The 24918-nt window shown below is 42.5% G+C and overlaps 1 pseudogene; it reads left to right on the top strand.

Annotated features, from left to right (window-relative positions):
- The first annotated feature begins 1702 nt into the window (after positions 1-1702).
- Positions 1703-19073, top strand: LOC115571547 (neoverrucotoxin subunit beta-like; annotated as a pseudogene).
- Positions 19074-24918: the final 5845 nt, after the last annotated feature.

The raw sequence follows: 24918 nt of genomic DNA, 5'->3' as shown, positions 1-24918 counted from the left end.
ATGGCGGTCATTATCGGGAAAATAAGTCCCAGCAGGATGAACCAGATTGGTCTGATTCTATTCTGGGATATTGGGAAATACATTAGTCGACACAAAGATGAAGAAAGCGCTGAGTTTGTTTGTCTGTTTTCAAAACTGGCAAATGTCTCTGCAGTAACTACACTGACATATAAAACAAACTAAGCAATGAAATTATAACAATTTCACACACAACTGATTGTAATATTGGTTAAAAGCATGTTTTCAAGAGCACTCAAGGGATCATCGATCACTCTGGTGTTGCTTTGTTAATCAAAGAATGAACTCTTCACATCACATGTGACAACATCAGCAACATATAAGGGTGAGTCACTCTGCAGAGTAAAACACAGTGTACGTAACCTGTTGAAGGTGTGTGTGTTTGTGTGTGTGTGTGTGTGTGTGTGTGTATGGTGTGTGTGTGTGTGTGTGTGGTGTGTGTGTGTGTGTGTGTGTATGGTGTGTGTGTGTGTGTGTGTGTGTGTGGGTGTGTGTGTGTGTGTGTGTGGTGTGTGTGTGTGTATGGTGTGTGTGTGTGTCTGTGCGTGTGGTGTGTGTGTGTGTGTGTGTGTGTGTATGGTGTGTGTGTGTGTGTATGGTGTGTGTGTGTGTGTGTGTGTGTGTGTGGTGCGTGCGTGCGTGCGTGCGTGCATGTGCGTGTGCTCATGCTTCAGAGAGTTTCTGGAAGTTTCCCCTCGAGAACATTGAATAGAACCACCTTTCTCTTATCAGCAGGGCTGAACGTTCTCATTTTCAATGATGTACCATAAATATGTAATACATATGTAATATGAATAACTGTAATTGTTCATTTCTTGGTTCATGATGTCAGCGAGCTGCAGTGTCATTAGTGTAATATTAAAATCTTCTTCATAATTATTCCTTTCATGTACGTTTTTCAACCTGCATGCTTTCAGCCACAACAACCATTCAAATATCACATCAGTCAGAAATGGTGTTTTTTTGTACCGACTGTAATTCTTGAATATTAAGCTTTTGTCAACACATTCTGGTCATGGAGTAGCTCAAGAGTTTAGTGGGTTTAAAGTACAATTTACATAAATTTAACTTGGCAGGTATGATGGAGAAATAAAACTAGGTAAAGCATTCATTCTGAATAGATTTATTTTTCAGTTAAATAGTATGTAATAAAAGCTGGCAGTAAATACATTCATATGTTTGATTGGCAGAAAATGTACAAATTGCCAAAAAAATGAGAAAACAAATAAATTAATAAATACACAACTGTTGTGTTGGAATAAAGACGGGATGCTCTGAGATCAGCGTTACACTTTCTTTACTGAACAACTACTAAGTGACCCTGAAGCTCTATAAGCCGCTCCGTGGCAACCTCTCCACATTTATCAACAAAATACACAAAACGAGGGTTACAAGGATACAAAGTTTGTTGCAGCGTCACTGTTATAATATGAATGATCACTTTTTATTTGAGGCTGTTTTATTGTTTTGACAATGATAAAACACATACTGAGGTTCAGTTAAGGTCTGTCAGAAGTGAGAGAAGGCAGCACACTAAGTTAGTTATCTCTTTATTTCTTTAAAGAACAACATTATCACCTGACTACAGGTCTCAGTCCTGAAGGCAGTTACATGAATAATAATACGTCAAGGTGTGTCATGGGAGGAGTCGGTGGAAGAGAGAGAGAGATCTGACAGTATATAAGTTTCCTCCCAGAATCAGAATTCATCAGACAAGCAGCTCCAGTTGGAAGTCAAGAAGACTCACACACGACTCAGCTGATCTGCACAACTTCACCAGGTGAGGACAAACTGGGCTGATGGGTGACAGAAACAGATCTGTGTTTAGACTGAACTCCAGTCTGTGTTACAGAGTGGAACATTCATGTAACGTCTCTTTACATACACTGCATGTGTCACTAACAAATGGGCTGCAGATGTCTGGGGTGCACCCAGGGATCCAGATCAGAGCTTTGCTGGGGTCTCTAAAAGTAACTCTAACCCTTACAAACGTTAGGATAATAGTGGAACAGGTGTGTTTTGTGACAGAGAGAGAAGAGAGTATATACCTTTATCAGTGGAGCAAACGGATACAACGTTTTATTACACAAATAAAGAAATATATTCATGTAAAATGTTTGCTGATTGAACAAGAAAGCCAAAATAGATAAGAATGTGTTGCAGACAGTTTATGCAGATCCTTCTAATAAACAATCTTAAAATTGAGTGTTTTTTTAGGGAGTCTGGTGACTTTCTCCACGTTTTTTTCCTCCCAAAGAAGTAGCCTACTAGTTAATGTTAACTGGATTTGTATAAATTGACATGTTTGCTGTGGATGTGTTCATTTAAGTGGTGTAAATGCTAAAATCAGTAGAAACAGTCACTGTGTTTACATGACACTCAAGAAAACTGAGTTACTGCGTTAGTCTGACTATGATCGGATTTTTAAGATGCATGTATACACCTTTGTCTGACTAAAATCGGACCGGATCGGATTTCTCATAGTCGAATTACACCACATAGATTATTCGATTGAAAGTCGCATTACTCCTGCATGTATACGTTTCCAGCGGATCGGATCGGACTTTGCGTTCTGCGCAGGCGTGAGATTTTTCCCCAGGGCCGTGAGCCGGAAGTAGACAGACGGCGACGGCGGTGGCAGCGGCAGCTTTCCTCCGAAATCACCGCAAGAAAGAGCGCCATTGTGCACCTAGTTTGTGTAATTATCATGTACACCATATACGAAGTGTACAAAGATGTAGCTTCATCTCGCTCTTCGTACGCCATCTTTCTTGAATGCTGAGGCAGCTGGTGACGTAAAGAGGTCAGCCGGAGGTGCGCCGTTAACACTAGTTGAAATGGGTACAGCGCCACCTAGCGTACCGGGGTATGACATGCTTTCGGCCAGTAATTCGATTTTCTCACTGGCATGTATACTCGGATAATTGCAGTTGTCCGATTGAGCAGCATAGTCGAACTATGGCTGTAATCTGACTAAGCTGTGCATGTAAACGCACTGAGTGTGTTTAAAGAGCTGCTGGGAGGCAGCAGGGCCGTATGCAGGATTTTAGAAATAGAGAGGTCAAAAATTTCATATTTGCTATGTTGTAGAGGGTACTAGTAATTTTGGGGCCCCTCCATGCTACGGGGCCTGGGGGCATGCCCCCTCGGAGGAAAAAAATGGCCCCTTAATTGATGACTTCTGATGAATTTTGTGAAAACTAATAAGTGTGAATGGTGAAGAGCATATCTGTTGTTCTTCTGGAATGTATTATTCCTGCTTCTGTACGTTTTTTGCCTCACTTCAGCTCCTACAAATTATGAGCTACAGAAACCATTCAACTATCAAAATGTTCGGCTTTTTAAGGACATGATTGCTTGTTTTCCTGTTCTTTTAAATTTTTGGAAATATTCTGCTTTTTCTGCAAAATATTTCCCATTCATCCTTATGGGGAATTTTTCAAATTTCATTCTGCTACTGTTTCAACATACGTTCAGCTATAAAAACCGTTCAACCAGGCCAGCTGACAGTCTTGCCTGGGCCCAGGAAGATATAATCTTAGGTGGGCCCCCCGCGCCCAGATCCCTCCTTTTCCCTTGCTCTTCCTCTGCTCTGCTTTTTCTCTGCTCTGGCTGAAAATAAATGTGTGCTCAGTCTCTGATCCATCCTGCTCAGACTCTCCGGTGGGGCAGCAGGCCCCTCCCGCTCCACTGTGACTCTCTCTCTCTCTCTCTTCTCTGCAGGGGTTCTGCAGGTTTGAACAAGTCACATTTAAGACCATTTTGAAGTAAATTTAAAACCTGCAGGAAGTATGAAAAAGTAAGGAAAAATGCCATTGCCATTCACAGAGCAGCTCAAACAATGAAGAATGGAGTGTGTGTGTGTGTGTGTGTTTCAGGGTTATCATAGTTTTAACATTTTCATTAGTTTTTATTTTAATTTAGTTTTTCAGTTTGTTTTTTTTTCATTTCAATTTCGTTTTAATTAGTTTAACAAGTGATCTAAGGAGTTTAAGTTTTGTTTTTATCTAGGAATTTAATTTTAGTTAACTCTTACAACCCTCGCAAACACACACACACACACACACACACACAGTGTTCAAAATCTGGTCGAGCAGAACTGGATGAAATTGGACCAGGAACTGGTGACAAAGGCGTACAGAAGTGTGTGATTACGTGACTTCGTTGGAGACTTTTAGAAGCTAACTGGTGTTTTTCTGATTTTGAGAGTGACACCTGCCCTTTCACACTGAGTGTTCCCAATCTGAGGGTCCTCTGGCAGATTCCGCTGTCGAAGTCTTTCCAGAAATGGCAAAGTGTACGTTGATAAATTCTGACCGCGCTGATAGTAAAATGCTACTTACGTTCCAGGATACTTCAGACAGAAGAACACACAGAGCTGAGTGTGAATCTCACCAACACATTTCCTCAAAACAAAAAAGGCGATGATGGAGGTGGCAAATGAACGTACATATTTAAGACCTAACTAAATGTAATTTGAGACCTATATGCAAAATATGGACGTATTTAAGAATTTTTAAGCCCTAAAATTGAGATTGTCAAATGTAAGACTTTTTAAGACTCCGTGGAAACCCCGTCTCTCTCACTGGAAGCCTGACTCTGTCCCTCCCACATCACTCTCTCTGTCACCTGACTGCAGCTGGATCTCTCTCCTCTCTGTCTTATCGTCTCTGACAGAGCTACCAAACTCTGTTTCTCTGTTTCTTTCAAGCACAATTAGTAAGAAAACAAAAAAAAAGCTTTCATGTAACTCAAATATATGATATTTTTTCCACAAATAGGCCTATCTAATTTTTTATTTTTTATTTTTCCACAATTTAATGAGGGCTTTTCAGCTTTTGAACAATTCAGCTTTTTCTGCAAATTCTTGACCATTCATTGTTATAGTGCTATGCATTTCAGGCAGTACATTCCACAGATTTCTGAAATCACTTCAGAATCACACTGTATTTTTGCAGGAAATGCAATTTTTCTAGTTTATAAATTGAGATAAATATATTTCAAACACTGTAGCATATTATAATGCAGGCTATTAGGCCTAAAGACAACTTACACAGGTTATTATGTTCAACTCATTTATAGAATAGCAAAGTCGTCTATATAGGCCAGACTGAACCATATAGAAATGAAATATAAAGGCCATCATGATAATTTGACAATTGACCTTTATAATTACACCTCTCTTTCTCTCAGTCAGTACAAAAGTTCAAATTTACCTAATGTGGTTTTTTAATTTTCATCATGACAATGTTTTTTTACACCACTCGTTGTCACAGTCAGTAAATGTGTGTTTGTTTGTGTAACTTTATGACCATATCTGTTTAACTGATGCTGTATAGACACTGGTCTTCTTCAAACTGAATTAATAAGTACGTCTCTGCCTGTCCTCTGGCACACACACTGACCTGACATCAGCTGGACTGACTGATTAAAATATACATTTACGAAAACATTTGTTCTCTATCATATTGAGACTATCTCTCCACCCCTTACATATTCCATATGTATGGGGAATCGACCTACCAGGTCGTGTAACGTGGATACTCTTTAAGACACACCGGTTGTACTGGCCACGCCCTTGATTAGCTCAGTATAAAACACCTGTGATGGCCTGGGAAAAGTGCTTTTTTGATCGCCACATGGACGTGCGTGAAACAAAGACATAGACTTTAGGAAGAATACAACTGTAGCCGCTTACCTGTCGTTGAAATCGCAGTTAAGTAGTGGGAGAATTGTCGCGAGGCTTTCTCCCCGGTGGTTGTATTCCAGGTATCCATTCTGGGGTGATTGGTCCCCACAAGTAAAAGAAAAAGAAAAGAAAAGAAACAAAGAAGAGGCGATTCCCCATACGGCGTATTGCACACAGTGGTGTGCTAACGCGATCCAGGGAGATTGGGCTACAGCTGGTGCTGACCTGTCTGTTCCCCCAGTGAAAAACTTGTCTCACATACTCCCCCATATGGCGTATTACACACGTTGGGTGTTAATGCGACCGAGGAGAGCAGGGCTATAGCCGGCGATCGGCTGTCTGCCCCAAGCGAAAGTAAGCTGCATAAGCCCGACACGAGACCCAGACCAGCAGCTAACGTAGCCTAGCCCACAGAGGCAAACCCCTCTGAGGTAAACAAACCCTCGTGGCCAGCGGTGACGTAATCACGCGAGACGATGACCCAGTCCCCCCCCCCCCCCCACAGGCCAAGCCGTTTTATGACCCTGTCTGTGACATTTCAATCTTTGCTGCATTCCCTATACTCATCCACATTTCAATATGTGCTGAATAACTATTAAGTACAATTTCATCTTCTCAATTTTATCAGATTTCCAAATAGCCTAAGAAGGCCATACAATAGATCTTTCCCATGTTATTGTCAAGCCAAATTAAGTTTATTACTTAATGAATTTGGGGTTTGAGAGAAACCAGCCCCACCTTTGCGATGGGCACAGATTTGCATATCATGATCCTTTTTGTGTGTAATGCTTGTGTTATTTACCAGTTAAATGTCTGATGTGTTTTGTTAAGTTAGAACTACAAGGAATATGTATAAGTCCTTGGTCCTACTGTGTATTGTATGCTTTATTGTTTATGTTGTATACTATTGTTTTATGCCTTAATCATGTTTTAATTCTTTCATTCTTGGATCATAGTCATGTTACATCTTTCAACGAAGACAAAATTCGACTTTTAAGATGGTAACGTTTTTGGGAAGTTAAAACACGATTTCGAAACATTAAAGCAATAGTTTAGTTAAAATAAAGTGTTGTGGGTCAAAACTCCGAACACAGAAGGAGTATTGTCAGCCAGCCCCACCCCTGTTCTCGGTGTGCCTGCTGTAAGCTCATAAAAACAGAGAAGATGCTCAGCACTTCTCTTCGCTCTTCTCTCAGCCTCTCTCCTCTCTGTTTCTCTGACTTCGGTCTGACTTCGGTCATTGCTCTTCTTTCACTACACTTCTCTGTCTTCTTCTCCTTCTTCTCTCTTCTCTTCACTTATTTGCTTTTTATTCTTAATTTTATTTTTTAAGTAATCTTTACTTTTATTTTTGCAACAAGCTCTAAGAAAGCAAATTGAATAACTACTTTAAGTACTTACTTTATCCAAGTTTTAATAGAACAAATTATTTTCTTTCTGAAGTATCACCGCCTGATCCAGAAGAAGTTGAATTAGTGAAAGGATCAGAACTTGAGAACCACCTTGAAACATCAAGAAAAAGTCTTTTTCAAGACTGTGATCATCTGATGAAGAACGTTGCAGTCCATCGTCTGCCTCATAAGCCATGCAAGGAGTCTCCAACAAAAGAGACTTTGTGTGTTCTTAGCCGAGATCGACTCTGCCCCCAGCGCTCCCAAGGCGGAAAACCCCGCTGGGCCTTCGGACCAAGAGTTCCTCAACAGAGCACCGGCCTTCCCTCTGGCTATTGGACCAATGTGCTGTGCCGTGGTCCAACCCAGAACTCTCAAAGAGACCAAGCTTCAGTGCCTCCTGACGCCCAGACAAAACAGGCTGAACGTCTTCATACAGCTGGATCCACACACATGAGAATGAGTGGTGTCTAAAGTTCTGACTTCTGTCTCAGGTTCTGACTTCTGTCTAAAGTTCTGACTTCTATCTTATAAACTTAAGAAAGCTGAGGTTAGGGTCTCGTTAGTATTAAAAGATTACTCCCGTAATATTTAATATATAAAAACCCGACCCTTTAACTTTACCATCTGCCGACGGTAACGTAACTTTATTACTTTGCTTATTACAATCTTTACCTTTTCTGTTATCTGTTGTTCGTCTAAAATTGTCAGTACATTCATGTTACCCCGAATTATTTAGTCAATAACATATATAATCATTTGTTTTTGTCTGGAACTTAATTTTAATGTGGAGAACCGATGGATACGTGCAAAGAATTCACTGCTTCAGAATATTGAGATTGAATAAGTTGATCTGAAATTGATAATTTAGCTGTTCAAGTCAAACTTGTACAGTTAGATGTTTGGAAAAGTTCCCTCCAGCCTATTCCAGTAAATCAAACAATGGAGGTGGTGCCCCATCTACGAGTTTAAAATGAATCACCAGTGATTAATGACCTTAATTATCAAGCAGTGATAGTTGCCTCCATTTATATCTATGGTGCCGTCCATGGGAGGCCCTGCATAGTCTCCTACACAAAATACATAAAAAATAAATACATAAATAAAACAAAATTAAAAAAAAGGAAAGGGTGGCCATTAACTGAGGTTGCCTGCAGACATGGCCAGTGCAACTACTCACGTGTGCGTGGCCTGCGCCATCACACTACCTATGGAGGATGGGCATGACAAGTGTATAGCATGTCTGGGCTTCCAGCATGCAGAGGCTGCCAGAGAAAACCCCGCAGCTTGCATGAATTGCTTTATAATGCCCCGGCGCACAAGGGAGGCTCGGGCCCAGTTCTTTGCTGGTAAACGGCCCCAATCCCATTCCAACAATGACACCGCAGCAAAACGCCAGCAATTGCAATCCCCCGACAGGGAAGGCAGCCTCTCCTCTCGGGCCCTGGGGTACTCAGAAGTGGAAACAGACGAGGATGCACTCTCCCTGTTTCCCTCCGAGGATGAGAGCATATTGACAGCAGGGCAGGAAAGCCAGGGGCAGGAGACCAGCCCAGGAACTGAGACCAGCCCAGGGTCCCAAGTGCGGCCAGCAGTCTCCCAGCTCCAAGAGGTGTTGCATCGAGCTGCAGCAGCCTTGGATATCATGCTGCCAGAGGACCCACACCTCCCCACCTCCCGCTTCGAGGAGAAGGAGGCACCGCGGCCAGTGTAGGCGAGAGTGCTCCTCCTGCCAGACTTTGAGGCCGTTGTTCTGGCGCAGTTCCGTGCGCCTACGCGAGCCTGCCGCTGGTCCAGTGTTAGCAGGAGGCTAGCAAATGTTAGCGAAGCAGGGCGTATCGGTTGTGAACGCCCCCCGCTAATCGACCAGTCCCTGGCTGCCCTTGTGTCACCAGCAGGGTCAGCTTTAGGACCAACCAGCTGTCCCAGCAGGAACTGTAGGACAATGGATGGCTTTCTGCTTAGAACACACAGTGCAATGGTAGTCCAGACCAAGCTCGCCAACACAACAGCTATCCTCTCACTCTATCTGCGCCACCTCTCTCGTGGGGCAAAGACCACAATGGAGGGAATTCAGCTCATCTCCTCTCTTCTTTCACTGGCCATAAAGGAGCAGGCTGTAGCAGCAGGAAAGGCAATCGTGTCGCTCTGGGTGGCAAGAAGGCACCTGTGGCTGGCACAGTCCCGCTTCCAGCCAGCTGACTGTAGCTCTCTCACGGGGCTGCCAATCAAACCTGCCGCAATGTTTGGATCAGGGGCACTAACAATGCTCCAACAGGCCCAGGAAGCTAGACGCTATGTCAGCGAGCTCTCGGGTCCACCAGCTTACTTGCAAAGGAGCCGTCGCCCTCGGGCCCCCTCACGTCAAGCTTTGCCACCACAACCGGGGTGGGGCCCAGGAGACCTTAGGCAGCAGCTGGCTCACCGACAGGAACATGCATTGCAGCAACATAGCAGGGGGAGAGGGGCCAGTCGGCGTCATCACGCTCCTGACGTTCCACCAAGCCCCAGCTACCCAGGCCCCAATCTAGGGCGAGCCGATGCCTTGGCTGCACTAGGGGCCAACCCATGGGTCTTCTCCACCATGACCCAAGGGTACCGACTGCAATTCTCTCACAAACCCACACTGTCAACATCCGGTCCTCAGCCCGCAGTGCAAGACGAGCTGCACAAGCAGATTCTAGAGCAAGAGGTAGCAACACTCCTCTCCAAAGGCGCGATCAGGGAAGTGGAGAAGGCCGACCATCAGGCAGGCTTCTTCTCACACTATTTTCTGATCCCCAAAAGGGACGGAGGCCTCCGTCCAGTCTTGGACTTAAGAGGCCTGAACCAGTATCTGCGACCCCTTCGGTGCAGGATGCTCACGGTCCCAAGGGTACGCCAGGCCATAAATCAAGGCGACTGGTTTGCCACTGTCGACCTAAAAGATGCCTACTTCCAGATACCAATCTGGAAAGGGCATTGGCGCTTCCTTCGGTTCCAATCTGGGGCAGAATCTACAAGTTTATGGTCCTCCCTTTCGGTATCTCTCTGGCACCTCGCACATTCACAAGGTGCATGGACGCAGTCCTCGGACCCCTTCGTCAACGAGGCCTCAGGGTCCTCAATTATTTGGACGACTGGCTGGTATGCGCCCAGACACAACGGATGTGCCGCTACCATGTTGCCAGGCTGCTGCTGCACATCAAGAACCTGGGGCTGCATATAAACGAAAAAAAGAGCAAACTGGAACCATCACAGATCACTCAGTTCCTAGGTATGACCCTGGACTCCAGTACGGCATCAATTTCCCTGACCACACAGCGGAAAGAGGCCATAAGGGCCTGCCTCCACCACTTCCACCTCAACACAATGGTGAGCTGGAGGCTCTGTCTCCGTCTGATGGGACTGATGGCAGCCACTGTCCAGATGGTTGCGCAGATCTGGCAACGCTTTAGGAAGGCAGCAACCGACCTGTTCGCCTCCAGGGAGACGACCCATTGCCCAATGTTCTTCTCCCTGGGGAGGGACAACCCACCACTAGGGACAGACACTCTGGCTCACCAGTGGCCCCAGGGCCTGTTGTATGACTATCCCCCTTTCAGCCTTCTCCACCCCCTCTTACGGAGGATCCGGCTCGAGAATGCGGCAGTGATCCTGGTGGCTCCAAATTGACCCCACATGCCATGGTTCTCAGAGATCGCACCACTCCTGAATGGAACTCCTTGGGAGCTCCCCATCCGGAGAGGCCTGTTGGTGCAGGCACGAGGCGCCCTGTTTCACCCCGTCCCACAGGGCCTGAAACTGTGAGCATGGCCCCTGAAAGGGCAGAGTTCAGGGCCCTAGGCTTGCCAGATCCAGTCATCCAAACATTGGAGTCGGCGAGGGCACCTTCGACCCATGCGGCATATGCCTTCTGTTGGGGCAAGTTCGCCTCTTGGTGTGAAGTCCATCAAGTGGACCCCCTCGTCTCTACATCACAGCATATCCTGCAGTTCCTGCAAGAGCAGCTGGACCAGGGAAAATCCGCCGCAATCCTCAGAGGCATGGTAGCTGCGATTAAGGCTTCACGGGTAGGGAGCAATCGCCTGTCGGGACGCTGCTGTGCCCTCATGTCACAATTCCTGAAGGGGGCCCCACGACAAACGTTGCGAATCAAGTCACCGATGGTGCCCCCATGGGACTGGGGGCACTCCAGCATACTCCATTCGGGCCAATCGAGGCAATCGAGCTGAAGTGGCTATCACTAAAGACTGCCCTACTTCTGGCAGTCTGCTCAGCAAGAAGATTTGGGGAGCTGCATGCCTTATCTGTCCACCAGGAGCGCTGTAAGCCGCTCCCAGGGAATGTGGGAGTTATCCTGCGGCCTAACCCTGCCTTCCTTCCAAAAGTACTCTCCGATGCCAACCTGCACCAAACCATCGAGCTCCGCCCATTGCCTCCCACCCAGGAGGGGGACGGAACTGGGCATCAGGCCTCTGCCCTATGCCTGGTCAGAGCACTGCTGTCTTATCTGAATTGCACAAAACCGGTGCGCAAGCCATGCTGCACTAAAACTACACAATCAGTGACGCCAGTAACGCGTTCCTCTAATCTGACCACTTTTTTCAGTAATGAGTAATCTAACGCGGTAATATTTCCAAACCAGAAATCAGATTAAAGTTACTTATTCAAGTCTACTATTAAGTAAATAGACCCTGTAAATAGTGTAAATAGTTCATTTATCTATCTATCTATCTATCTACCTATTTGCACTTATGCTTGGTCAGCACGGTCTCCTGGCGGGGTGTCTTACAGACGTTCCCCATACATATGGAATTATGTAAGGGGTGGAGAGATAGTCTCGATACGATAGAGAACGTTCGGTTACGGGTGTAACCTTTGTTCTCTGAGTGAAGAGAGACTATCTCTCCACCAGAGGGCCGCTCAGAGACGTGTGTCGATCAATATGAGCACTAGTCCCAGCCATCACAGGTGTTTTATACAGAGCTAATCAAGGGCGTGGCTGGTACAACCGGTGTGTCTTAAAGAGTATCCACGTACACGACCCGGTAGGTCGATTCCCCATACATATGGAATATGTAAGGGGTGGAGAGATAGTCTCTTCACTCAGGAACAAAGGTTACAACGTAACCGAATGATCAAACCAGGGCTGTCAAACTTTTTTCTTAGATTTAATACTTATTTCATATCATACATATGTAGGAGACACTACTTTGATAAAAAAGGGATAATTAATTACTGGTAATCAATTATACTTTAGACGGGGCACCCACCTCCGATGATTCTCTGTGCGACTAGCTCGGAGGGAACTAGCCAGAATATTAACTGTCCAAGTTTGGCTTGAACAAAAAAGATCAGTCTCGAATTGATCTGTTGAATTTCAATTTACTCTATTCTGAAGTCATGAATTCTTTCCACTATACCATCGGTTTCCCACCTCAAATTAAAAGAGCACAGACAACGACATGCGGTTAAATATGTTATTTACTAAATAAATGCAGAATAAAGGATGTGAAATAATAATTCAAATATGTGACTATGTGAATATTAACAGAAATTGTGAAATAAAATGAGGACAAGATGAATTCTAAACGATGGTGGGTTTTAGTGTAAGTAACCGGTAATTTATCACTACGAATTATGTTTAGTCTATTGAGGCGATATGGCGAGGGCTTTGAATTTGTGAGATATATCTATATATATTCGAAGCTTCCACAAACACCAACTCTGATCTCATTCGAGTGTGACTATTGTCGTGTGAAATGTTTTAGCCTACTTTATTCGAAGAGCAGGGTCCCGGACTCTGGAAGGCCTGGAGCAGCGATCGTCTCCGTGCAGGAAGGAGGCGGCGGTTTTCGGAGCCGCTGTGGAGCGATGTCGTCTCGGTTCAGCTGAGGACAGCTCCTGGCCCAGCAGTGTTCTTGCTGAGTGCGTGGGAGGCGACCTGAACGATCGGATGCTACTTCTTCTCCAGGCTGTGGATTTCTTCACGGCTTCTTGAGCAGTTAAACTGCACCGACTTGTAATAATCACGAGTTCTGGTCAGAGTCTCTTTCTTGAGCTGATATTGCGGAGCTCCGAACATATATCGATTAGGTCTTTTGTATAAAATAACGGGGAAAGAAACGCTGGCCTGGCGGAGTCCGTCTTAGTTACTTAATACAAAAACAAAAATAGCTTTTCTGGCTTACTGAGTTGCAATACTGGGCGATATAAAAGAATACAAAAGGATTAATCTCGTTCTCGCTTCGGTTTCGAAAAAAAGTTATTTTCAAAATAACTGCGCGTTTCTGGGTAAGAGTTCTGGGAGCAATTCAAATCTCCGGAGAAAAAGTCCTTCCTCCGGTGACGTCACAGCTCATATTACAGCTTGATATTGCGAACTTATTACTTAATGAAATATAATAACGGTGTAACGTTTCAAGATCACGACCGACTCATTCACCTCAATCCACCATGGTCTTTACATCAACCTTTGTTACATTAAACATGAAAAGGACATGGACAGGAATTGCCTAATAAAGTAAAGAGGGGAGTCACTTGGTTATAATAAGACACACACACAATTGCATACGATTTTAGCAGCACTGGATGGCTTAAAAACATTTCGAAAAGGTTAGGCTTAACTTTGGTACAGGAATATATGTTGGAGGTAGGTAATCATATTTATAAGTACAAATATAAAGTCCGTTTGTGTCAGAAACTCTCCTCTTAACTATACCCGGGACTTACCACTAGGTGGGGCTGTGGCTCCCATTCACACTTTCAGAGATTAAATCTGAATTTACTAACTGTAGTTTCCTTGAACTTAGAAAACAGGGGGTAAAAGTATGTTTGGGTTCTCATCCAGCTAAGGATAGAGTAAGGATATTTTGTCCTGCAAAAGATGAGATTACATTAAATACCCTTTTAGCATTTAAACAGAAATCAAGGCTCTTCCTTTCTCCTGCTGGGAATGCAGAAACACTCGGGCTGGGTTGAGTGTCGTAATTCACACGTGTGGCACTTTGATGGCTCATACCAGATGTGGAGGGTATCTGTTGATGACAAGTCTGGTATAAACAATTGGGATCTTGTTTTCCCAGTGACCACTGCGCCCCTGAATTATCAACAGCCCGTCAAAGTGAACAAAATCCAGATGTGAAAGGAGACCTTTCTGAGTCTCGGATGTCCAGTGTCCTGTTAACATAGACCCTATATAAGTCAGGTAAGAGGGAACTTAAGGTGACAAATGGTCGTCTTCCCACTCTCAGCGGTAATCCTTTGGGGTCTGGCAACCCCCTTGGTGAACTCAGCCAGCAGTCCCTTATTACAAGAAATGTTTATTGCCCAGCACATGTTGTTAACCCACCATCAGAGTGTGAATGGAGGGAGGGGGAGGGGAGAGAGTCAGGCCATTAGGTGTCAGAGAAAGTGGATCAGAGGGAATCTGTGTGGACCTGAAGACCACGTCTCCTGTGATATAAAGATGTTTAAAAGGGGACATGTTCCTACACATACATTACAAAACGCATTCGGCCCACCACCCTTTGTTGGTGAGTCAATTTCAAGACACTTTGTTGAGTCTGACGTTACACCAGCCGTGGTTCTGGAGTATTAACAGATATTTGGACCATCACCAAGTGAGAAACAATCTTAATGTTGTGCATTTAATGCTGAATTTACAAGGGACCAGCGGAAAATTTGCCATAGGCGTTTCACTATGTTTCACTATGTCTTAAATCCCTGAATTTGTAAGGGAGTCTGGGATAATTGCTGTTCCTAGTTACTTCACTTGTATACGTGGTTGATGTCTATGACTTTCACACACACTCAGCAGCCCACTGCCTGCAACAATCATTTCAAGTAGATCACAACAACAGTTCATTATTTTAAATAAGAAAAGATGTGACAGTGCACACACCACACAGGTTGTATTTTTTTATGTAAAAATTTCTCGTTACATTGAAAAAAACATTATTTTACGATTAGAATACTGGTAATTATTTTGGTAATACTGATAATAGTAAGGTTACTATTTTAATTGGAGCTCAGCGCCTACTTTCTCCTGAGTCACTTGAACCTTGGTTTTCCTGGTTTTACATCAAGATAAGAGATAAGACTTTATTGATCCCTCATCACGGAAATTCAGGTGCAATAGCAGCTTACAGATACTGAAACAAGATAACAGCAAAGATAGAATACACAACAGAATAATAGAAATATAGAATAACATACCACTATAAATAAAAACTGTAGACTATACATATATATACATATTCACTTCTCACATATGAATATGACCACAGTGGACAGTTGCACTTGGAGTCAAACAGAGTTGTTTATGGAACAGATGATTGTTGTATGGCGGGGGCAGAGGGTCCAGCAGCAGAGGATCACATCCCGTCCCTAAGAGAAGACGAGTGCCTGTTTATATGCTCCAGGTCCGACTCTCACCTGGCTCCTGAAGGGAATGTGAGAAGATGCTCTGATTGGTTTAATTTATGTTCTGCCAAAAAACATATCCATGACTGATTCAGAGACTAAACACAACCTCTTTGCGTCCAGACTATCTGCTGTTTGATGAGCAAAATGGACTTTGGACACGCCCTAAAACGCACCATCACCATGTGCTATAGACCATTTAAATAGGCCCTTTGACTTGCTGTCGCAAACAACGTGGGCACTGGGTGTGAAAATGACAACTGTTGCCAGGGCTGAAACTAGCTGTGAGACTTGCTTTGCACCAAGTGTAAGATGGAGCCACTCTATAACAGTGATCATTGTGGAATATCGAGCTATTAACACTGATTTGAATAAAAACCATATCACATCAGCTCTAAGTGTGAATGAAGTCCTGAAGGTTGTGGTGTCTCTTGAACAGATTGAAGAAAATGTCCTCAGAAGTCATGAACATCGCTGCCCTGGGTCGACCTTTCACCCTAGGAATGCTCTATGATGCTCACAGAGATGAACTGATCCCAGGTAAGTCTTGACATTGAAATATAAACTAATATTATATTTAAAACAGTACTGTACACAGTATATCTATAAATAGGTTCAGGAATTGTCCAAGCTGCTCTGGTCCCTGGTCCACAAATCTAGTTCTACAGATTTTCTCAATCATGTTTGTTTGGAACCCAACAAATGTCACATCATCCTGATTTTAATAGTTTGTTCAGTGAAAATTAGAACTCTGACCCAAAAACCATCATTCTCTCTGACCATCTCTAATCATGTCACAATTGAAATATGATTCTTTGACCACATCATGCAGCCGATCCAAGATCCAAGTCCACAGTGATCCTGCTTTATGAGACAACTGATGTTTTCCAATTTCTTTAGGTTTGACATTGTGGGATCAAAAAACTCTAAAAGAGAAAACAGTTGAAACGTCTCAACAAACCAGTAACTTTAAAGTCTCTGCATCTGACTCCATTGAATCCAAGTCCTCTCTGATGGACATTGAAGCTTCTCTGAAGGTCAGTTTCCTGTGTGGACTGGTTGAAGTTGGAGGATCTGCCAAGTATCTGAATGATACAAAGAAATTCAAGAATCAGAGCAGAGTGACGTGTCGGTTACAACGCTACCACACACTTCAATCAGTTGTCAGTGATTGAAGGTGAAACCATGAACACCCAACAGATAGAGGTCGTCAAGAAGGGCATGGCAACACATGTAGTCACAGGAATCCTTTATGGGGCAGATGCTTTCTTTGTGTTTGACAGCGAGAAGTTAGAAGCCAGCAGCGTTCAGGACATCCAGGGCCACATGGAGGCTGTGATCAAGAAGATCCCCTCATTTAATGTTGAGGGTCAAGCTGACATCAAGCTGACTGAGGAAGAAAAAGAACTGACCAACAAATTCTCCTGCAAATTCTACCGGAGACTTCATTCTTGAAAGCAACCCTGCAACATTTGAAGCTGCAGTGAAGACCTATGTAGAGCTTCCAAAGCTGCTGAGAGAAAAAGGAACCGATACTGTTCCTCTGAAGGTCTGGATGATGCCTCTGAAGGTCTTTGACACGACTGCAGCTGAGCTGATGAAAGTTATCGGCGTTAGATTAATGTGGAAGTTGCAGAATGCTCTCGAAAGATTTAAGAGAAATACAAATGAGATGCAACGATTCTCTGGACGGACACAGTGGTACAGAGTTTTCCACAGATCCAAGAATGGTTAAACAAGTTCCAAAACTGTTGTAATTGTTACGTATCTAACCTCCAGGCGACCTTGGCGAAGGAACTTCCCTCCATCCGTGAAGGTTAAAGAAGACGAGAGCTCAGTAAAGAAACTCCTTGATGACAGAAACAAGTCACAATTTATTCGTGAAAAAACTAGACGAGTGGCTGGATCATAAAGAGAGAGAAATCAACGTCATCAGGTCCTGTGTGGAAATGATGGAGGGAACAAAGAATCGTTCCAAGTCAGTCAGAGCTGGACAGAGAGGTTCTTGCTGCAGGTGTTGATGAAGCTCTGTGCTTCGTCTTCACCTCCCTGCAGAGTGCTGACCCCGGCCTGGATGAGATGGACCAATACCTGGATTCACCTAAAGGAAGTGCCAGTGAAGTCCCATGGTACTACTCAGATGAAGTTTTAACCAAAATGAGACAAAAAGCCAAATATTTCCAAGATATTGCCAAATCCTTGAAGAGCTTCCGTTTCCTGGTAGCTGCCATCACAAATGAGAAATACACCGGAGCAACCATCTACCACTACAGGAACAGCATTCTGCTCACTGAGGATTTCTCAATGCTGGACATCTCTGATGTGGAGACTGTCACAGACAGAAGAGATTTACTCCGGTGTAAGTATTTTATTTTCACTGTAAGACAAATAAGAACAAATGAGTCTCCTTCAGAAACCTGACTGCTCATTCCTTTTATTACTCCTACACTTCATTTTAAGCATTCTTACAAAAGTCCTGCAGATTTTCTGGAAGCTGACACTGAAACTGATTTATAGAGAGACTTAAGTGAAATGAGCGACAGTACTATGGATGCACAGTGGTTAAAGAAGTACTCAGATCCTTTAATTAAGGATTTAATTAAGTAAAAGTACCACAACAATAATAGAAAATGACTTCATACGAGTTAGTCCTGCATTCAAAAGACTACTATAGTAAAGTTATACAGCTGTTATCAGCAAAATATCTTCAAAGTATCTGAAGCAGATATTTTGATATCTATCTGTAAGAACACAGCTGGACGGAGGCTGAGATCTGAGAGTTTAATGAGCAGCGACTGCTCCACTCTAACTGTTGGCTACATGACAGTCAAAGATCATCAGTTGAAGTTGGAACTGAAAGTATCTCAAAGTGAAATATTTACTTTCCACCACTGTCCATGAACAGTGCATAGGAGCATGTGAGTGATGTTCAAATATATGAGCCTGTCCTTTCAAATGTGTTCAGAATAATCAATAAATGTGTTTTCAGTATGAACTGTGATCATGATCACGTCTTGTTCTCTCCATCAGACGCCTGTGATCTCACTCTGGACTCAGACACAGCACACCACATGCTCACTCTGTCTGAGGGAAACAAGAAGGCAACACATGGACCAGGACAGTCGTATCCTGACCTCCCACAGAGATTTGATTATTTTGCTCAGGTTCTGTGCAGAGAGAAGCTGACTGGGCGCTGCTACTGGGAGGTGGAGTGGGAAAGAGTGGTCAATGTTGCTGCAGGTGTTTGCTACAGAGGGATGTCAAGGAAAGGAAGCAATGACCAGTCCAGGATTGGAGGGAATAAACTGTCCTGGTGTTTAAGATACATCCAGCTGTCAGGTCCAGATAAACTCTGTGCATTTCATGATAATCAAAAAGACAAGTTACCTATTCCTCCTGCCTTCACCCGTCTGGGAGTGTATCTGGACTGGTCTGCTGGCACTCTGTCTTACTATAAGGTCTCATCTGACACTCTGAGCCACATCTACACCTTCCACACCAAGTTCACTGAGCCTATTTACCCAGGCATCGAGATTTGGAAGGGATCCAGCGCGTCTCTGTGTCTGTAAACTTGTCAGCACATGATTCAGTTCAGATTCAGTTCAGTTCACTGAAATCACTGATTCAAATGTTTTGATTGTGAAGCGTCATCATGTCAGTCACATAACAATGATAAACAATATAACGCTTCTTTATGTTTGAGGGTCTTTAGTGCACATGTAATCATGTTTGAGTATCTTTAGTGCACATGTAATCATGTTTGAGTATCTTTAGTGCACATGTAATCATGTTTGAGTATCTTTAGTGCACATGTCATCATGTTTGAGGGTCTTTAGTGCACATGTAATCATGTTTGAGTATCATTAGTGCACATGTCATCATGTTTGAGTATCTTTAGTGCACATGTAATCATGTTTGAGTATCTTTAGTGCACATGTAATCATGTTTGAGTATCTTTAGTGCACGTCATCATGTGTGAATATCTTTAGTGCACATGTAATCATGTTTGAGTATCTTTAGTGCACATGTAATCATGTTTGAGCATCTTTAGTGCACATGTCATCATGTTTGAGTATCTTTAGTGCACATGTAATCATGTTTGAGTATCTTTAGTGCACATGTCATCATGTTTGAGTATCTTTAGTGCACATGTAATCATGTTTGAGTATCTTTAGTGCACATGTCATCATGTTTGAGTATCTTTAGTGCACATGTAATCATGTTTGAGTATCTTTAGTGCACATGTAATCATGTTTGAGGGTCTTTAGTGCACATGTAATCATGTTTGAGTATCTTTAGTGCACGTCATCATGTGTGAATATCTTTAGTGCACATGTAATCATGTTTGAGTATCATTAGTGCACATGTCATCATGTTTGAGTATCTTTAGTGCACGTCATCATGTGTGAATATCTTTAGTGCACATGTAATCATGTTTGAGTATCATTAGTGCACATGTCATCATGTTTGAGTATCATTAGTGCACATGTAATCATGTTTGAGCATCTTTAGTGCACATGTCATCATGTTTGAGTATCTTTAGTGCACATGTAATCATGTTTGAGTATCTTTAGTGCACATGTCATCATGTTTGAGTATCTTTAGTGCACATGTAATCATGTTTGAGGGTCTTTAGTGCACATGTAATCATGTTTGAGTATCTTTAGTGCACGTCATCATGTGTGAATATCTTTAGTGCACGTGTAATCATGTTTGAGTATCTTTAGTGCACATGTCATCATGTTTGAGTATCTTTAGTGCACATGTCATCATGTTTGAGTATCTTTAGTGCACGTCATCATGTGTGAATATCTTTAGTGCACATGTAATCATGTTTGAGTATCTTTAGTGCACATGTAATCATGTTTGAGGGTCTTTAGTGCACATGTCATCATGTTTGAATATCTTTAGTGCACATGTAATCATGTTTGAGGCTCTTTAGTGTCTTCTGGACGTTCTTCCTTTTTGTTTTTTGATCTTTGATTTGTGCTGACCGTAGAAAAGGAATATTTTGTTATTTGAACTCATTTCTGTACTTTTTCATTCAACTGTTTGTGATTTAAACAAAAAAATATATATAAAAGCTGAAATAAAACTGGAGTGTATCATGTACATTCCAACCAAAGCTCTTGACTTGGCTTCTTTTTGAGGTGGTCTGATCTGGTCGTCCACAGGTAAAGAGATCCTGGAGTCTCTGTGAAAGGCTGACACATTCATTTAATACAAAAAGATGTCTTGAATTGAAGGAAAGAAATTTCTAAAGCTAATAAGATTCATATTCTATTTGATGGTGTTAAATCTGACTGGTTATTTCACTGGATTTGTTCTGGTGTTGTGATTGTGAAGGTTACACTTTATCAGATATTCTTTCATTGTTTATGCATTTGAGTAAAAGCTAATCAGACCTTTTAACTAATTGTTCAGGTTTTTCAGGGATCTTGAAGTTTCCCCATTAAAACAAACACATCTCACAGTTTATAGAGTGAGAGTTCCTCCAGTCTGACCTTTTAAATGAGTCATTCTGAGAGTACAGTAAATCCCTCACCACCTATACTGCAGACTCTGTTGTTAACCAGACACACTGACATAAATTAGTCCATGGAACCATGCAACATTTGTGTCAGTTTGGTGGATGAAATATCAGTCCCAGATTCTACTGTAGTCGATTCACTTTTAGCAACAGCTTAAATGTTTTTCATATTTAAGGCAAGGCAAGGCAAGGCAAGTTTATTTGTATAGCACAATTAAGACACAAGGCAACTCAAAGTGCTTTACAGGCACACACAAATTACATTAAAAGACATAAACATTTCACATTAAAAATTGCATAAAAAAAAATAAAAATAAAAATAATGATAAAAATAAATAGATAAATAAAAATATCATTTTAAGACCAATAAAAACATTAAGAAACAAACATCAAAACAAGTAGGCTAAAATAGAGAAGCTTTAAAAGAAACAAGACTGTAGAGTCAGAGTAATAATGCAGTTCAAAGACTTGAATTGCTTCAGTTAAAAGCAGTGGCAAAAAGAAATGTTTTAAGTCTTGATTTAAAAGAGGTGAGTGTTGGAGCAGACCTGCAATTTTCAGGGAGTTTGTTCCAAATATGTGGCGCATAGTAACTGAAAGCTGCTTCTCCATGTTTACTTCTGAATCTGAGGACTGAAAGCAGACCGGTACCTGACGATCTCAGAGGTCTGGATGGTTCATAACGCTGCAGCAGATCAGAAATGTATTTTGGCCCGAAACCATTCAATGCTTTATAAACCAACAACAGGACTTTGAAATCTATTCTTTGATAGACAGGAAGCCAGTGTAAAGATCTAAGAACTGGAGTGATGTGATCTACTTCTTTGGTTCTTGTTAGGACTCGAGCAGCAGCGTTCTGAATCAGCTGCAACTGTCTGATGGAGTTTTTAGGGAGTCCTGTAAGGACACCATTACAGTAGTCGAGTCTGCTGAAGATAAATGCGTGAACAAGTTTCTTCAAATCCTGCCAAGACATAAGCCCTCTTATCCTGGATATATTCTTAAGGTGATAGTAGGCTGACTTTGTAACTGTCTTAATATGGCTGCTGAAATTCATGTCTGAGTCCATAGTCACACCAAGGTTTCTGACTTGGTCTGTAGTTTTCAACATTACAGACTGAAGCTGAGCAGAGACTTTAAGTCGTTCTTCCTTGGATCCGAAAACAATTATTTCAGTCTTATCTTTGTTTAACTGAAGAAAACTCTGACACATCCAATCATTGATTTGTTCAATGCATCTACTCAGGGTATGTATGGGATTATAGTCCCCTGGTGATATGGTTATGTAAATGTGTGTGTCATCTGCATAACTATGGTAGCAAATTTCATTGTTTTCCATTATTTGAGCTAGAGGGAGCATGTAAATGTTGAATAGTAGAGGCCCCAGAATGGAGCCCTGGGGTACTCCGCTTGTCATTTTCATCCGTTCAGACGTGTAGTCACCAATAGACACAAAGTAATCTCTCTCATTTAGATAAGATTTAAACAACTTTAGTGTTGTACCAGAGAGAATTAAGCACAAAATTAAGTTATTGGTCAAAAACTATGAAACATTGTACATATATACACATTCATATATCATATCTGAATGTTTTCAGCATCTCTGTTGTCATGAAATGTTTGTAGGGGGTTCATTTCTTAATTTAGTTATTAATTAGTTTTAATTTAACTTGTTTCAGTCACAACACATACAACAAATCAATGTTTTCTTTTGGCATCTGAATATAAACTTGTTCACAGTTTGTTCATATGAGTTCTGATCTAGATGATTCTTTAGTTACGAGGTGCTGAAAATATTAATTTGACTTTATTTCTATCAGTAAAAGTTGGACACGAAGGCGTAAGTATGTCGGAGTGAATCATCTCACCTCATACAAACCTTCAGCCTGATGTGAACCGGATGTAGAACCATCAGAACCACTGGAGCGATCAACAACGTGCACACATGTGTTTAACAGAGTCACAGAGAACAGGTTCCACTTTTCTTTTGTACTCTCTCTGTACATTTATTATCATTGTTATATTGTTTCAATACAAATATCAAATAAATACAGCCTGTACTCCTGAACCTGAACAACATCATGGTGAAATGCAACTCTAATGGCTGGTATGTAGGAACGTGTTTCTAGCCTTTCACTTTCATCATCTTTGTTCTTTTATGGTTTCTATGTCAGCACTCAAAGTTTACAGGTTTCAGTAGTTGCATTTTTGAACATCATATACTGACTGTAAGAGACAGTAAATTGTTTTAGGCTGTCACCTCGGCCTCTCTCTGTGTTGTCTGTTGAGCCAGTAAATGACTGTGGACTGCCATCTAGTGGCCAGTCTCTGTGAGGGTAACAAGGTGTAAAAGGGAGGAGACTATGAGTCCTGTAAGCTCACCTGTGTGTATGCTCACCTGTGTGCATCTCCATCACCTTCTCCTTTGTCTCCGCTGGGTTGGCGCAGTGTCTCTGCTGCCAAGTCTCTCCTTGTTTGGATTATTTGTGGTTCTCCAACTAAGGTTGCTTTTGAACCATGTAAAGTAATCATGTACCCTCTTTATGTTGATTAGGTTGCTGCGGTCTGTTTTAAGTTTGTTTTATTGTTATTAGGAGGCAGATGGTTCTCCAGACGGCACCTTCAACATAACTAACAATTAGCTCCCTTTGTAAAGTGGAACGAGGTCTGTGGAACTCAAATTTTAGGCTATTACTTTTGTCCTTGGGGTGTCTGGATTCATTTTATCTTGAGGGATGGCGCCAACACTATTTTGATGTGGTTGATCGAGTTAACAATGATTGTTAACGTTTTCCAATAAATGATAATATCTTTTATTTTTCTGTGTTTGGAAATTGTAAATAAAATGTTCATGTATTTAATCTAATCTTTTTCTTTTTCTTTCTGTATTTCCTTTCCATAGTTTTCACGGTGCTACACCCGACAGTAAAATTCAAGCACCTGTTTGAATCTCTACGCCTCATTCGTTGATGCCAGGCATGGACTGGCCATCTGGCATACCGGGCAATGCCCAGTGGGCCGACACACATTTTTAGGCCGGGCTGTCATAATTTAATCAAAAAAGTATATTGTATCAACCGCAACGGCCCATTGGTTGATTTTCTTGAAGGACATTGGGCTAATCCAATGAAATCTCTCAGCCCCCTCTTTTTCTTTTTTTTTCTAAGTGCACATTTTAGAGGGGGCGGCCCATGGGTCCATCTTCAATATAGACAGTGGACTGAACCAATCAGGATATAGTACAACAGCAGCCCCACCCCTTCCCACTGTCTCCTGTAACTTCTGCTAGTTTCAAAGTGTTAAGGAGTGACAACATGGAGCAACCAAAGAGAAAGAAATTGGATGCAGAGAAGTTGCGTGCTAAGCAGTGCCGCTGCTAGCCATTTTGGTGCCCTGAGCTTAATTCCTTTATGATGCCCAACCCCGAGGAAAAAAATATTTGTTTTTGCCAAACATATAACTCAATACCAATAACACAATAGCAGCATCACAATGTAACACCCAAGAACAATAAAACGAAAAAGGAAAATCTACTTTGTAAACACAGAACAGGTCACACAGGTCTCTACAGTGTCACCTGCTGATGGACTCTGAATGACAGGACTTGTGCTTTCAGAGGTGGTTCTCTGCAGTGTATCTGTCCCTAAACTGCTGGCTGAGGGTGGCTGATCAGGGCTTGGTACTGTTGTAGAGTCTACAGACCTGCTGGCCGGCTGGGGTTGATGTGTGCCTGAACTGCTTGTAGATGGTTGCTCATCATCTGTATCTTCCTCTTGGCCACGCGCTCCTCCTTGGTCGTATCTCAGCATTGACCCTGAATTAAAGCTCTTGCTAGTAAGATGACGCTTTGGGTTTCCCAACGCGTCAGATACTGACGCTTCAGG

The sequence above is a fragment of the Sparus aurata genome, chromosome 20 (genome assembly GCF_900880675.1).
Source record: "Sparus aurata chromosome 20, fSpaAur1.1, whole genome shotgun sequence".
NCBI classification, from domain to species: domain Eukaryota; kingdom Metazoa; phylum Chordata; class Actinopteri; order Spariformes; family Sparidae; genus Sparus; species Sparus aurata.
The sequence above is the reverse complement of the archived record's forward strand: the minus strand, read 5'-3'. Positions and strand labels throughout refer to the sequence as shown.